The 13574-nt window shown below is 40.0% G+C and overlaps 1 pseudogene; it reads left to right on the top strand.

Moving 5' to 3' along the window:
• The first annotated feature begins 3647 nt into the window (after nt 1–3647).
• LOC120053365 lies at nt 3648–13331 on the top strand (annotated as a pseudogene).
• The last annotated feature ends 243 nt before the right edge of the window (nt 13332–13574 follow it).

The following is a 13574-nucleotide window of genomic DNA, read 5'->3' as shown; positions in this document are numbered from 1 at the left end:
AGCCTAATTAATAACTTCCCCATGGGATATTCATCGTCTGATTTTTTTATTTTTACACATCTACCAATCGGTGCCTTTCTCTGCGAGGTATTGAAAAACCTCCCTGGTCTCTGTGGTTAAATCTGTGCTTGAAATTCACTACTCGATTGAGGGACCTTACAATTATTTGTATGTGTGGCGTACAGAGATGAGGTAGTCATTTAAAAATCATGTTAACCACTATTATTGAACACAGAATGAGTCCATGCAACAAGTGACTTGTTAAGCAGATGTTTAGGCTCGCCATAACAAAGGGGTTGAATACTTCTTGACTTGACATTTCAGCTATTCATTTTTTATTAATTTGTAAACATGTCTACAAACATAATTCCACTTTGACATTATGGGGTATTTTGTGTAGGCCAGTGACACAAAATCTAATTTTAAATTCAGGCTGTAACAGTCAAGGGGTGTGAATACTTTCTGGAGGCACTGTACTACACGCCTTTACCCAAAGCCAAACTACATGCCTATATCCAATCAAACTTAATCCAATCCACTTTTTCATTTTCTCCCCCACAGCTTCGTGGTTACCAGCGGCATTAGCTCCCGTAGCGGCTCTCTGCATTTCACCATAGAACATGGTAATTGGATCCCGCAGTCCATCAACCGCAATACCGGCCTCCAACTGACAGAGGGCGCTGTGAAGACCATTACAACAGACCAGCTGGAGCTCACAGGCCCAGACGCTGCTGTGGGGAACCTGATCTACGCCCTCACCCAGTCCTCCTGGTACGGCAAACTGCTCCTCAAGGGATACCCACTAACGGTACTCTGTTTCACCCAGACTGATAACAACCTGGAACTGGCTTACCAGCACTGCCAGGGCAGCCCGGACCAGATTGACAGGTTCAGCCAGCTGCCATCAGATGGTACTAACAGAGGATTCATGGAGTACCCGGACCAGATTGACAGGTTCAGCCGGCTGCCATCAGATGGTACTAACAGAGGATACATAGAGTACATCCTCATTGAGAAGCATTAAAGAACATTTGAATTTCAGTTTACGTCCTGAATTGAAATGGAATTGACCCCAACCACGAAGCCTTTTTTCTGTAGCGTCAAGATCCAAATAGACTGAGGGAACATTAGGGTATATCCTTCATTTTCATGTGACACAAAAAAGTATCTAATGTACAAAACTATGGCTGCCACCTTCCCCCTTCTAAGCTCAGCTCTCTAACCCATTCTTCACAAACAGAAAAAAAAAAATTCTAACAATTATTTCTTCAAACAATAACCTACAATTCATAAGTAATAATTTCAACATGAGACATCTTTGTAATTGTAGTCACAGAGAGAGAGAGAGAGAGAGAGAGAGAGAGAGAGAGAGAGAGAGAGAGAGAGAGAGAGAGAGAGAGAGAGAGAGAGAGAGAGAGAGAGAGAGAGAGAGAGAGAGAGAGAGAGAGAAGAGAGCGTTATAACCCAGGCCTCCCTACAGTATTGCATGTTAACCTGTCAGGCTGTTGTGGCCAGGTGGATGGGGCTGCTGCCGTGACACTGTGTACCTCGTCCCTCACCTCTCCTGTGGCCAGCCATGCACTCACATATTCTAGAGCGGTCAGCCAGGCGGAAAACCTGCTGGCCGGCACACCCTGGGCCTCTGAGAGTGTGTGTGTGTGTGTGGGTGGGGGCGAGTGTATAAGTGTTTGTGCTTGTGTGTGTTCGTGCATGTGTGGGGTGTGCATGCAGGTGAAGCAGCCCAGCCAGAGTTTCCCGGCCTCGGCCTAGTGGAACTCCCCTCTCTGGCTAGAGTTATGCTCTGCTACCGTGAGCCAAACAACGCAGCGCCTCTCAATGCTCAACCCCTTAAGACTGTATTCTGCATGAGGTACAGTCACATCATGAATAATATCTACTACAGACCTCAGAAGGTATAGTACCGGTACACTCAATGAATGACAACAAGCAGTACAAATCACTTTTATCCTTTAAATATGTTTAAGCTCTTATTGGTCGCTCTATTGTTTTGTGTGAAATCAGAGAGGACTATATTTGGGCCAAACATAATTTATCGAGTCTGATATTTTCCTAAAATAATGTACCAGAATGTAATACAACATAATAAATATATTTTAAAATATGCATCTTTGATAATTCTACTCTAGAAGTTAACATACAAACGACCAACAATTCTGCTCTCATGAGACATAATCAGAGTGCCCTCTTGTGGCGTTTTGATAGAAGTGCACATGCCTCTATATTTACTGTGGTCACTAACGCTGATTCTGGAGAACCACAGGCTATGCAGGCTTTTGTTCTAGCACATCACTAATATACTTGGTTAATCTAATCACCGAGACATTCATTGGTTGAATTATGTGTGTTAGTGTAGTGCTGGGCAGGAACAAAAAGCCTGCACACCATGTGGCTGTCCAGGACCAATGTTAATAACCACAATACATAACTGTAGCTTACTGTCACTGTTCATTGAACATAGTGCACTTACACCATCTCACCAGAAGAGGCCACTATATCACTACCTGACCACAGAACCCAACCGACATACACTGACTGTACAAAACATTAAAAACAATTTAATCTGCTAAATATGCATATGTGACCAATAACAATTGATGCTGAAGTACTGTATTTCCCTCAGAAGAATGTTGTTTCTTACCAACCTGACTTGCCTAGTTAAATAAATGTTAAATAAAATAAAAATCTTTACGTTCGCTGAACTATGAGAACATTTCCAATGTCAAACCAGTTGGTGAACGTTCCGAGAACATAAATTAAATATAGCCATCTTTGAACTTTTACAAAATACCAAGAAACGATTAATTTTTTTGTCAAGTTCCTTAAATGTGCTGAGAATGTTCACAAGCCAAGCAACTGCTCTGCATCATTCCCAGAAAGTTGTGGGAAGGTTGTATACAAAATTACCATAGGACAACCACGCTCTCACCAAGCTCTAAGAAACGTATGGTTCTCAGAACGTTATGTACTAGCAGGGATCTCTCAGAAAGAAGATAGGCCATGTCCACGATAGGGAAATTAAAAACTACAAATTAGATTTCAGTGCTTGAAAAGGTTGGGCTTGTTTTGTTCATATTTACAGTTATTACCGTGAAGTTGTATTTTATTTATTTAACCTTTATTTAACTAGGCAAGTCAGTTAAGAACAAATTCTTATTTACAATGACAGCCTACCAAAAGGCAAAAGGCCTCCTGCAGGGATTCTGGCTGAGATTTTTAAAAAGTAATACAAATAACATATAAATATAGGACAAAACGTTGTTCTGTATATTTATCTCATGTATTACTTTTACTTGGGTTACATGCACGGATGAATTGGAGAATTCTCACATACTCTGTCTGTGCCATTGCTGTTGCATTCCAAGCTTGTTTTGATGCATTCCAAACTAATTTTGAAATGAATGCACATATTATGTGTTATACATATTATTATGTTCCTTCTGTAGTGATTTTGGGACATTTGTGGATTGAATTAAAATTCTTAAACTACTTAAAAAATGTGAAGGCCTATCCATTTAATTGTTATATAGGCCTTTCTCATAATTGTAATTGACACAGTACAGATCCTCGGAACGAATTTCTATGTTGACATTGTTTCTTTACGGCGTGTTATTTATGTGCGACGACGGCGAAGGGGGGAAGATGGCGGCGGCCATGGTGCAAATGTCTTGTTTGTACCGTGGGATGCTAGCGGTCAGGGAAACTGGAATCCGACCGCAAATCCCAGGCCTGGTGCCGTCGCAGTTTCTGTGAAGAAGGAGAAAGAGCCGGAACTGGAGGACAATCCATATTATAATAAATATCAGGAAAAGATCAGAAAGCTACGGAGGTAACGTTATAAGCGAAAAAAGTCACACGCTAGCAAATATTAGTTTAACGTTAGCTTGCTAATTTACCTACATTACATGGCAATAACACTGGGTGCTAGCTAATCTTGGTGTGCAACTTTCACTGTTTGTTAAATTAATTTCCCATGTGTAGTCAGCTAGCCAAGTCTTGCCAACTGTTAGCTAGCAGGGGTGTAATCATTAGTCCAGACCGTTTTGCTACGAAAACGAGTTATTGGACAAATTCAGGTTGGTCCGGTTTCGTTTGGTTCCTAGTGAATACACCCCTGGTCTCAAGGTTTTATTCATTACGTCGTCGGAATTTTTTTTACCGTTTGATAACCAAACGTAACGGGGAGGAACCTATCTGAATTTGCCAAATAACTACTTTTCCAAAACGTTGTCCGTTTGGAGTAAACGGTTTGTTGACGTTTTGCAACAGAATAGGCATAATGAATACACCCCAGCTAGATAACGATATCTTGGCTTGTGACACGAATGGTACAGCGTGAGATGAAGGGTTATAAATGATTGTTGATTGCTGCATATTTCTCATCCTTGCTAATGCTTTGTCAACTGAGTGTGGCGTGTATAGGCTTTTTGTTCCAGTGTAGTACTAGCTTGCTATCTGAACCAGAGGCCTTCACGGGTCCACCCCAACCTGATGACTCGGGGTTCCAAAAATCAGTACTTGACCCTTGGAGTCCTGTTTGGTGGCCAATTCTAAATGACAAACAAAAATGTATCATATTTACATTTTATTCTTTATTCACTAGAATAGCCGGGCCTCGAGGCATCCCAATTCAGCTGACGCCTGCCTCAACATTCCAATGCTATGCAAAATGTATCAGTTGGTTGTTTATGAAGGTCTTAGGTGATATTAGAATACGATTTTTAATTTTTTATTTCAAAGAATACAAAAGCATTTATTAATCTATAAATGAAAAACCATTAACACAATTCAAGTGTTTATTTATAAATAGGCTACATTTTAATATACGCCATCACAAAGAAATCCATTATTTTTAATTTAGGCAGGTCTTAAGGAACAATATGAAAATGTTTAAAAAAAAAACAGAATAGCATATTTTGAATTTAATTATGTTAGTGCTTTTGAGTGTCGTGAGTGCCACTGCAATTCTGACAAAAAGGTATATTTTCAAGCAGAGCTCATCCACAAATGTTTGTTCTTTGCTAGTTGTTTGGCAAAGATAGGTTATTTGGAAACATCAGAATCTGCTCTTTTTGATTAGTATATAAATATCAACACGTCTAACATGCATGTGACTGTAGGAGGATCTGGAAAAAGTTGCCTTTTGGTGCTCTTTCCAGACCCAGTCCTCCCTGGGCGCTGTGGCTTGGATTACTTTTCTTTCAAACCAAACTTAAGGCTGTGTAGGCTACTTCTATAAAACGGATATATACAGCTCTGGAAAAAACTAAGAAACCACTGCAAAATTATCAGTTTCTCTGGTTTTACCATTTTATAGGTATGTGTTTGGGTAAAATGTCCTCTTGCTCAGTTGTGCACCAGGGCCTCCCACTCTTTCTATTCTGGTTAGAGCCAGTTTGAGCTGTTCTGTGAAGAGTAGTGCACAGCGTTTTACGAAATCTTAAGTTTCTTGGCAATTTCTCGCATGGAATAGCCTTCATTTCTCTGAACAAGAATAGACTGACGAGTTTCAGAAGAAAGGTCTTTGTTTCTGGCCATTTTGAGCCTGTAATCGAACCCACAAATGCTGATGCTCCAGATACTCAACTAGTCTAAAGAAGGCCAGTTTTATTGCTTCTTTAATCAGAACAACAGTTTTCAGCTGTGCTAACAAAATTGAAAAAGGTTTTTCTAATGATCAATTAGCCTTTTAAAATGATAAACTTGGATTAGCTAACACAACGTGCCATTAGAACACAGGAGTGATAGTTGCTGATAATGGGCCGTTTCCAGCTACAATAGTCATTAACAATGTCTACACTGTATTTCTGATCAATTTGATGTTAATTTAATGGACAAAAAAACAAGGACATTTCTAAGTGACCCCAAACTTTTGAACGGTAGTGTATATCTACATTTAATTTGTAACAAAAAAATATTATGCTCGTTAGACCTGAATTATAGCCTACCAAACAGGCTATACACTGAGTGTACAAAACATTAGGAACACCTTCCTAATATTGAGTTGCACCCCCTATTTTCCTCAGAACAGCCTCAATTTATTGGGGGCATGGACTCTACAAGGTGTCAAAAGCGTTCCACAGGGATGCTGACCCATGTTGACGCCAATGCTTCTCACAGTTGTCAAATTGGCTGGATGTTCTTTGGATGGTGGACTGTTCTTCAACCCAGAAGCTTTGCAGTTCTTGACACACTCAAACCGGTGCACCTGACACCAACTACCATACCCCGTTCAAAGGCACTTCAATCTTTTGTCTAGCCCATTCACCCTCTGAATAGCGCACATACACAATCCCTTGTCTCAAGCTTGTCTCAAGCCTTAAAAATCCTAATTTAACCTGTCGCCTCCCCTTCATCTACACTGATTGAAGTGGATTTAACAAGGGACATCAATTAAGGGATCATAGCTTTCACCTGGTCATTCTGTCATGGAACGAGCAGGTGTTCCTAATGTTTTGTACACTCAGTATAGCCTACCTTATTAAGTCTAAATACATTTTTATCAAAACAGTTTAATAGGCTAGAATTTGATGGTGCACAAATTAAAAATAATAGAGAATATTAGGTTACAGACGAAACTGAACTATGCGCTGCTCTGTCTAGCAAGTGGTCATCATCCCATAAAATCATCCTCTAATATTTGGTCACCAGAAATAATACAACTTTTATGAAAATACTATGCTTTAGACAAATTGTTATTTTTGATACAAAAAATGTGTCAATGTTTTGCTAGTTTCTTCAGCAATAAATTTTTTAAAATCTTTCGGGATGCATTTTTTATTTTACCTTTATTTAACTAGGCAAGTCAGTTAAGAACAAATTCTTATTTTCAATGACGGCCTAGGAACAGTGGGCTAACTGCCTTGTTCAGGGGCAGAACAACAGATTTTTACCTTGTCAGCTCGGGGATTCGATCTTGCAACCTTCCGGTTACTAGTCCAACGCTCTAACCACTAGGCTACCTGCCACCCCATTTGGATCCAATACAGACCCAACCCAACTTGGACCCTGGTCTCTCTAATCTATGACATGTTTGGGTCGGATCTGGTCGTGTGTGTGTATGTATGGGGATTTTGCGGGTCTCATTTTTGAGACCCAAGAACACTTCTAATTTGAACTTTCTACTACTCGGTACTTACCCTCCTGATTCAACTAACTTAATCAAGAGAATTCATTTATTTTTTTGTACTGGGCAGGAACAAAAGCTTGCACATACCAGGACAAGGATTGAGTGACAGTACTAATAACTACTAGCCGAAGCTAACTTTGATATTGTAGAGCTTGTAAGTCTTTTGTCCTGGTCTGGATAATTAAAGGTCTAACTGAAGTCATGACAGTCACTCTCCTCTGAGATGTTTCCTGCTACGAAATAAACTGTTATTTTTACCATTTTGTCTTTTCATATCTAGGCTGAACTGTAGCTTAGTTTTGAACTTACGGATTTCCTAACCAGCCTTTATTTCTTTTTTCAGTGCCAAACCGCAGGAGTTCAATGCTCGACTCGAGAAGCGAAATGAAATTAAACAGGAGCCACTCGGACACTCCAAACAATCAGAGTTCGTCAAACTCATGGAGCAGGAGGTAGGTTACTAAGTTCTGAGGTTATATTGACCTTAGTCTCTTGGACCTGACGGGCGATGGCAAGCAAGTCTACAGTCTAAGAGAACCCAGTGTTTTGATTTTGGAAATTGACCTCGCAGGCCGAGCTGGTTGTCTGGGTGGTTGGTCCTTATGATGCTAGGAAACTTTAAAAAAAAATATATATATATATTCTGGGTTCATGATTTCACCTGACTCATGCGCACAACCATGTAAGCACGAGCTGGGCTGGTGTGCGTTAATGGTGTGTATTTACATTGTGTGGTCATGCTTCAGGTTATAGGAATCTGAACCCACTACCAGCGTTTTGAGAAGTTTAATAATCATTCCTAGCGTCGTTTGGACCAACCACCCAGATAAACAGTAGAGTAAGTTCCAATGTAATTGGAGGGGTTGAGAGAAGACCGGACACAGCAATGTATCAGACGGTACCTAGCTAGGGTTAGCATTAGCTAGCTATCACCGGCCCACCTATTAAGCTAAAGAAAGTTTTCACACAACTTGAATTTTTCCACAATTCAGCCTGAATTTAAAATGGATATTCATTGAGGTTTTGTGCCACTGATCAACACACAATACCCTACAATGTGGAATTTTGTTTTTAGAAATTTGCTGAAATGTCTTGAATCAATAAGTTGCATGGACTCACTCTGAGTGCAATAATAGTGGTTAACATGGTTTTTGAACGATTACCCTATCTCTGTACCCGACACTGTAAGGTCCCTCGGTCGAGTAGTGAATTTCAACCACAAAGACCAAGGAGGTTTACCAATGCCTCACAGAGAAGGGAACCTATTGGTAGAAAGGTTTAAAAAAAGCAGACATTGAATATCCCTTTGAGCTTGGTGATGTTATTAATAACACTTTGGATGGCGTATCAATACACCCAGTCACTACAAAGATACAGGCTTCCTTCTGAACGCAGTTGCCGGAGAGGAAAAAAACTGCTCAGTGATTTCACCTTGAGGCCAATGGTGACTGTAAAAGAGTTTGAGAATTGAATGGCTGTGATAGGCAAAAACTGAGGATGTATCAACAAATTGTAGTTACTCCACAATACTAACCTAATGGACAGAGTGAAAAGAAGGAAGCCTGTACAGAATACACATATTCCAAAACATGCATCCTGTTTGCAATAAGGCACTAAAGTAATGTAACTTTTTGCCCAGAATACAAAACATTATGTTTGTGGAAAATCCAACACATCACTGAGTACCAATCTTCATATTTTTAAGCATGGTGATGGCTGCATCATGTTACGGGAATGCTTGTCATCAGCAAGGACTGGGAGTTTTTTTAGGATAAAAATAAACGGAATAGAGCTAAGCACAGACAAAATCCTAGAGGTAAATCTGGTTGTCTGCTTTCCAACAGACACTGGGAAACAAATTCACCTTTCAGCAGCACAATAACCTAAAACATAAGGCCAAATATACACTGGAGTTGCTTACTATGATAACATTGAATGTTCCTGAGTGGCCTAATTAGTTTTGGCTTAAATTGGCTTGAACATTTATGGCAAGTCTTGAAAATGGATGTCTGGCAGTGATCAACAACCGCCTTGACAGAGCTTGAAGTCGCTCTGGATACGAGTTCCTGCTAAATGACTAAAATGTAAATGGGTTGAAAAAAAATTATAATGGGCAAATATTGTACAATGCAGGTGTGCAAAGCTCGTAGAGGCTTACTCAAAAAGACTCGCAGCTATAATCGCTGCCAAAGTTGATTCTAACATGTATTAACTCAGGGGGTTGAATACTTATCTAATCAAGATGTATTAGTAGATATCATTTTTCTTCCACTTTGATATTTGAGTATTTTGTGTAGATTGTAAAAAAGAGAGAGAATTAAATCCATTTTAATCCCAATTTATAACATAACAAAATGTGGAAAAGTCAAGGGGTGTGAATACTTTCTGAAGGCTCTGTATATTGACCCTAGTGGTCCAAGGCACTGCATCACAGTGCAAGAGGCGTCACTACAGTCACTGGTTCGATTCCAGGCTGTATCACATCCGGCCGTGATTGGTAGTCCCATAGGGCGGCAAACAATTGGCCCAGCGTCGTCCGGGTTTGGCCGGGGTAGGCCGTCATTGTAAATAAGAATTTGTTCTTAACTGACTATAACACCTTTTGTTGGGTGTAATGGATTACCCTCCACTGCTTAGAAGGGTGTTCCACGGTTGTAGAATTCTTTACACTGAAACAACCCCTAGATGCTCTGACAGCCTTTGTGCCAATATGCCCTACATACATATAAGGAAACACTGTTTGATTGACATCCATTTATATGCAACAAATCTTATCTTATTTGCAGTTAGAGAAGCGTGACAACCAGGCTGATGGTTCAGGCAGATTCACCAAAGACAAGGTGAGAAGTCAAATCAGTGTGTTAATATAATTTGCATAATCCGGTTGAATTTTGTCTACAGCTTTACACTAGGTTTTAAAGCCCATTGCTTTGTATGAGGGTAAATCACCCTGTCCACCTGGATAATGCCATTTAAAGTTTATTGCACAGACCCTAGGATCTATCCTGAACTTGGACTTGATCCAGGATAAGTCAGGAGAAGAAATTGCAGAGGTACGTGTTTAAATGTTTAGAGTAATTCAAACCTTGCTTATCTATGTAAAGAATTTTATTTTTCATGTTTTCATAAGAGACACAAAAAAATGTATTTTATTCAACTTTCATTTTGTTTTCAGCTTTGGAGGCAGTATTATGCCACAAAAGACACCATAAGCGCTGTCATACCAGTAAGTTTGCCATTTTGTCAGATAACACTTTTGACAGTAGTTTAACAAATGCATAATTACAATGACATAATTCTTGCTGTATTTTAGGCTCACGTTTTTGAAGTCATTTTCAACAGAGCTAAGTGCAACCCTGTGGTAAGCATCTCCATGCTTTGTGCCTAGTAGAACTCTACTGTAGTTTGTTCAAAGGTTGATGATAAAGCAGTGTGTTTACAATGACATTGCACACAATTTGGCAAACAAATTGTTTGCCAATTTGTGTGGCCTGGTGACAGAGCAGATGTGGTTGTTTGAGGAGTAACATGCAGGAAAGGACACTTGATGGCAGTATTGTACAAGTAAAGAAAGGGAAGCTTTAATATTCAGCGCTTCCATAACATGTTAACCACAACCTGAATAATGTATGGACAACAGTGAATTGAGATGATTGAATCCCAGCATTTCAATATTTTAAGAAATGTTATACTCATGAGTCCACTATTGGAACTCATGTTGAATGGTTTTAATCTTTCTGATAGTTGAATACAAAAACATTTAAAGGTATTACTCACCTGTATAACAATGTGTTACTGCCCTACATCCAGTTCCTGTATGCGTTACCCCAAAAGGAGGGCTATGAATTTTTCCTGGGGCAGTGGTCGGACCACGAGCTGCATTTCACGTCCCTGATCAATGTCTAGGTAACTCCTATACCTCCTCTTTTAATGTTTTATTTATTTAACCTTTATTTAACTAGGCAAGCCAGTTAAGAACAAATTCTTATTTACAATGATGGCCTACACCGGCCAAACCCTAACCCGGACGATGCTGGGCCAATTGTACGCCGCCCTATGGGACTCCCAATCACGGCCGGTTGTGATACAGCCTGGAATTGAACCAGTGTATCTGTAGTGACTTCTCAAGCACTGACATGCAGTGCCTTAGTCCACTCGGGAGCCCCTCTTCATCCTAGTTCACCCAAACAGCACCATAGGTTTCAACACTGAACAAAAATATAAAAACAACATGCAACAATTTCATATAAGGAAATCAGTCAAATAAATAAATTAGACCCTAATCTATGGATTTCAGCCAATCAGAATACATTTTCCCCCACAACAGGGCTTTATTACAGACAGAAATACTCCAGTTTCATCAGCTGTCCGGGTGGCTGGTCTCAGACAATCCAGCAGGTGGCGAAGCTGGATGTGGAGGTCCTGAGCTGGCGTGGTTACACGTGGTCTGCTGTTGAGGCCGGTTGGATGTACTGCCAAATTCTCTAAAACGACCTTAGGTCGCCTTATGATAGAGAAATGAACATTCAATTCTCTGGCAACAGCTCTGGTGGACATTCCTTCAACAACATGCCAATTTCACATCCCTCAACTTGAGACAGCTGTGGCATTGTGTTGTGTGACAAAACTGCACATTTAAGAGTGGCCTTTCCCCCCACCCAGCACAAGGTTGACTTGTCTAATGATCATGCTGTTTAACCAGCTTCTTGATATGCCACACCTGTCAAGTGGATGGATTATCTTGGCAAAGGAGAAATGCTCACTGACAGGGATGTAAACAAATTTGTGCACAACATTTGAGAGAAATAAGCTTTTTGTGCGTATGGAACATTTCTATGATCTTTTTATTTTAACTTTCCGTGTTGCGTTTATATTTTGGTTCAGTATTTGATGTATAGAAATACGATTATAGTCCTAGATAACTTGTATTATCTGTGGTGTAGATTCTATACTATATTGACTCTGGTGTTTCCCTGACTCCCTCCACAGACCATGGGAGAGCACGCCCCCAGTCAGTTGATCCTCTACCACTATTCTGACCTGCAGAAAGACAAGGGTGTAGTGCTCATGACTGCCGAGATGGACCCTAAGTTCATGGTAAGCTGTTTCTAATAAGCCATTGTACATGATGCAATACCACTTTAAAAATCCATAAAAAAGAATGATGTTGAGGTCAATGTTAGAAGGCAGCAGCCCAGTTATACTCCACATTCAACAATAGCTTTACTCATACAGGCTAATCACTACTGTATACACACGGCACATTTAATCAATTATATCAACAACTGTGCAATGTGAAATGGTAATTAGTCAAGTAGTTGTTCTGTAGATTACAACAATGTCATTCACCTCTGGTATTTTTTACACTGTAATTACCAGAACTTTTTCTAATTTATAGCTTGTTTTATTTGGTTTGGTCCAAGTGGAGGAAGGCTTTTAACCAAATACTCCTGTTTTGCAGACAGTACATCTGGCTCAGTGCTTGGCCAATCAGGTGCAGCTGTTCTACGGAACCCAGCGGCAGGAGATTTTTCGATTGGTGGAGACCTTCAACCACAAACCAGCTGACTTTAAGCACATGGCAGTGATCGCTGAGTTGGAACAGAGTGGCGTCAATCCTGCGCTCTCCTCTGGGAACTAGATCAAGAGTTGTCAGACTGTGAAATTATGCTCCAATTTACCAAGGGATTGGCACATGGTCATTCATTTGGAGCCAATCTTGCGTTTGCGAAAATGACGTATTTTGCTTGGCACTAATGACCTGGTTGACCAGATGCATCAGTCAAAATGTATGCTAAATTCCCGGGCATAGATGATGTAATGAATCAATGTTATTTAATCTTATCAAAGCCTTAAATGTTCTTTTTCACCTCGCCCCTGTCCATCTTACTGTTGTACTTGACAGTAGTATTCCTGTCAGAACCCAGTCTGTAACCCATAAGGCACTCTATACTGTACATAGGCCTGTAGTCAAATGTAATGCTCTATGACCCCTTGTGGAAGGCAGAGCTCTATACACAGAATAGGGTGCCATTTCGTGTATGGTGTATCCCCTTCCAAATATTCTTGTTATTTTTATATAGAATAACAGCAGGAATTTGGCTTTCAAAACAATGAAGTGTACAATGAGATTTCGTACATAAGTATATTTGTACATATAAGTAAAAGAAAAAAGTAAAGTCCTCTCACTGTCAACTGTGTTTATTTTCAGCAAACTTAACATGTGTAAATATTTGTATAAACATAAGATTCAACAACTGAGACATAAACTGAACAAGTTCCATAGACATGTGTCTTAACAGAAATGGAATAATGTGTCCCTGAACAAAGGGGGGATCAAAAGTAACAGTCAGTATCTGGTGTGGCCACCAGCTGCATTAAGTACTGCTGTAGAGAAGGCCCATGGAGTTGGTGGAATAATCCTTTA

The sequence above is a fragment of the Salvelinus namaycush genome, chromosome 9, assembly GCF_016432855.1.
Source record: "Salvelinus namaycush isolate Seneca chromosome 9, SaNama_1.0, whole genome shotgun sequence".
In the NCBI taxonomy this organism is placed as follows: domain Eukaryota; kingdom Metazoa; phylum Chordata; class Actinopteri; order Salmoniformes; family Salmonidae; genus Salvelinus; species Salvelinus namaycush.
This window is presented reverse-complemented; position numbering and strand designations above follow the sequence as displayed.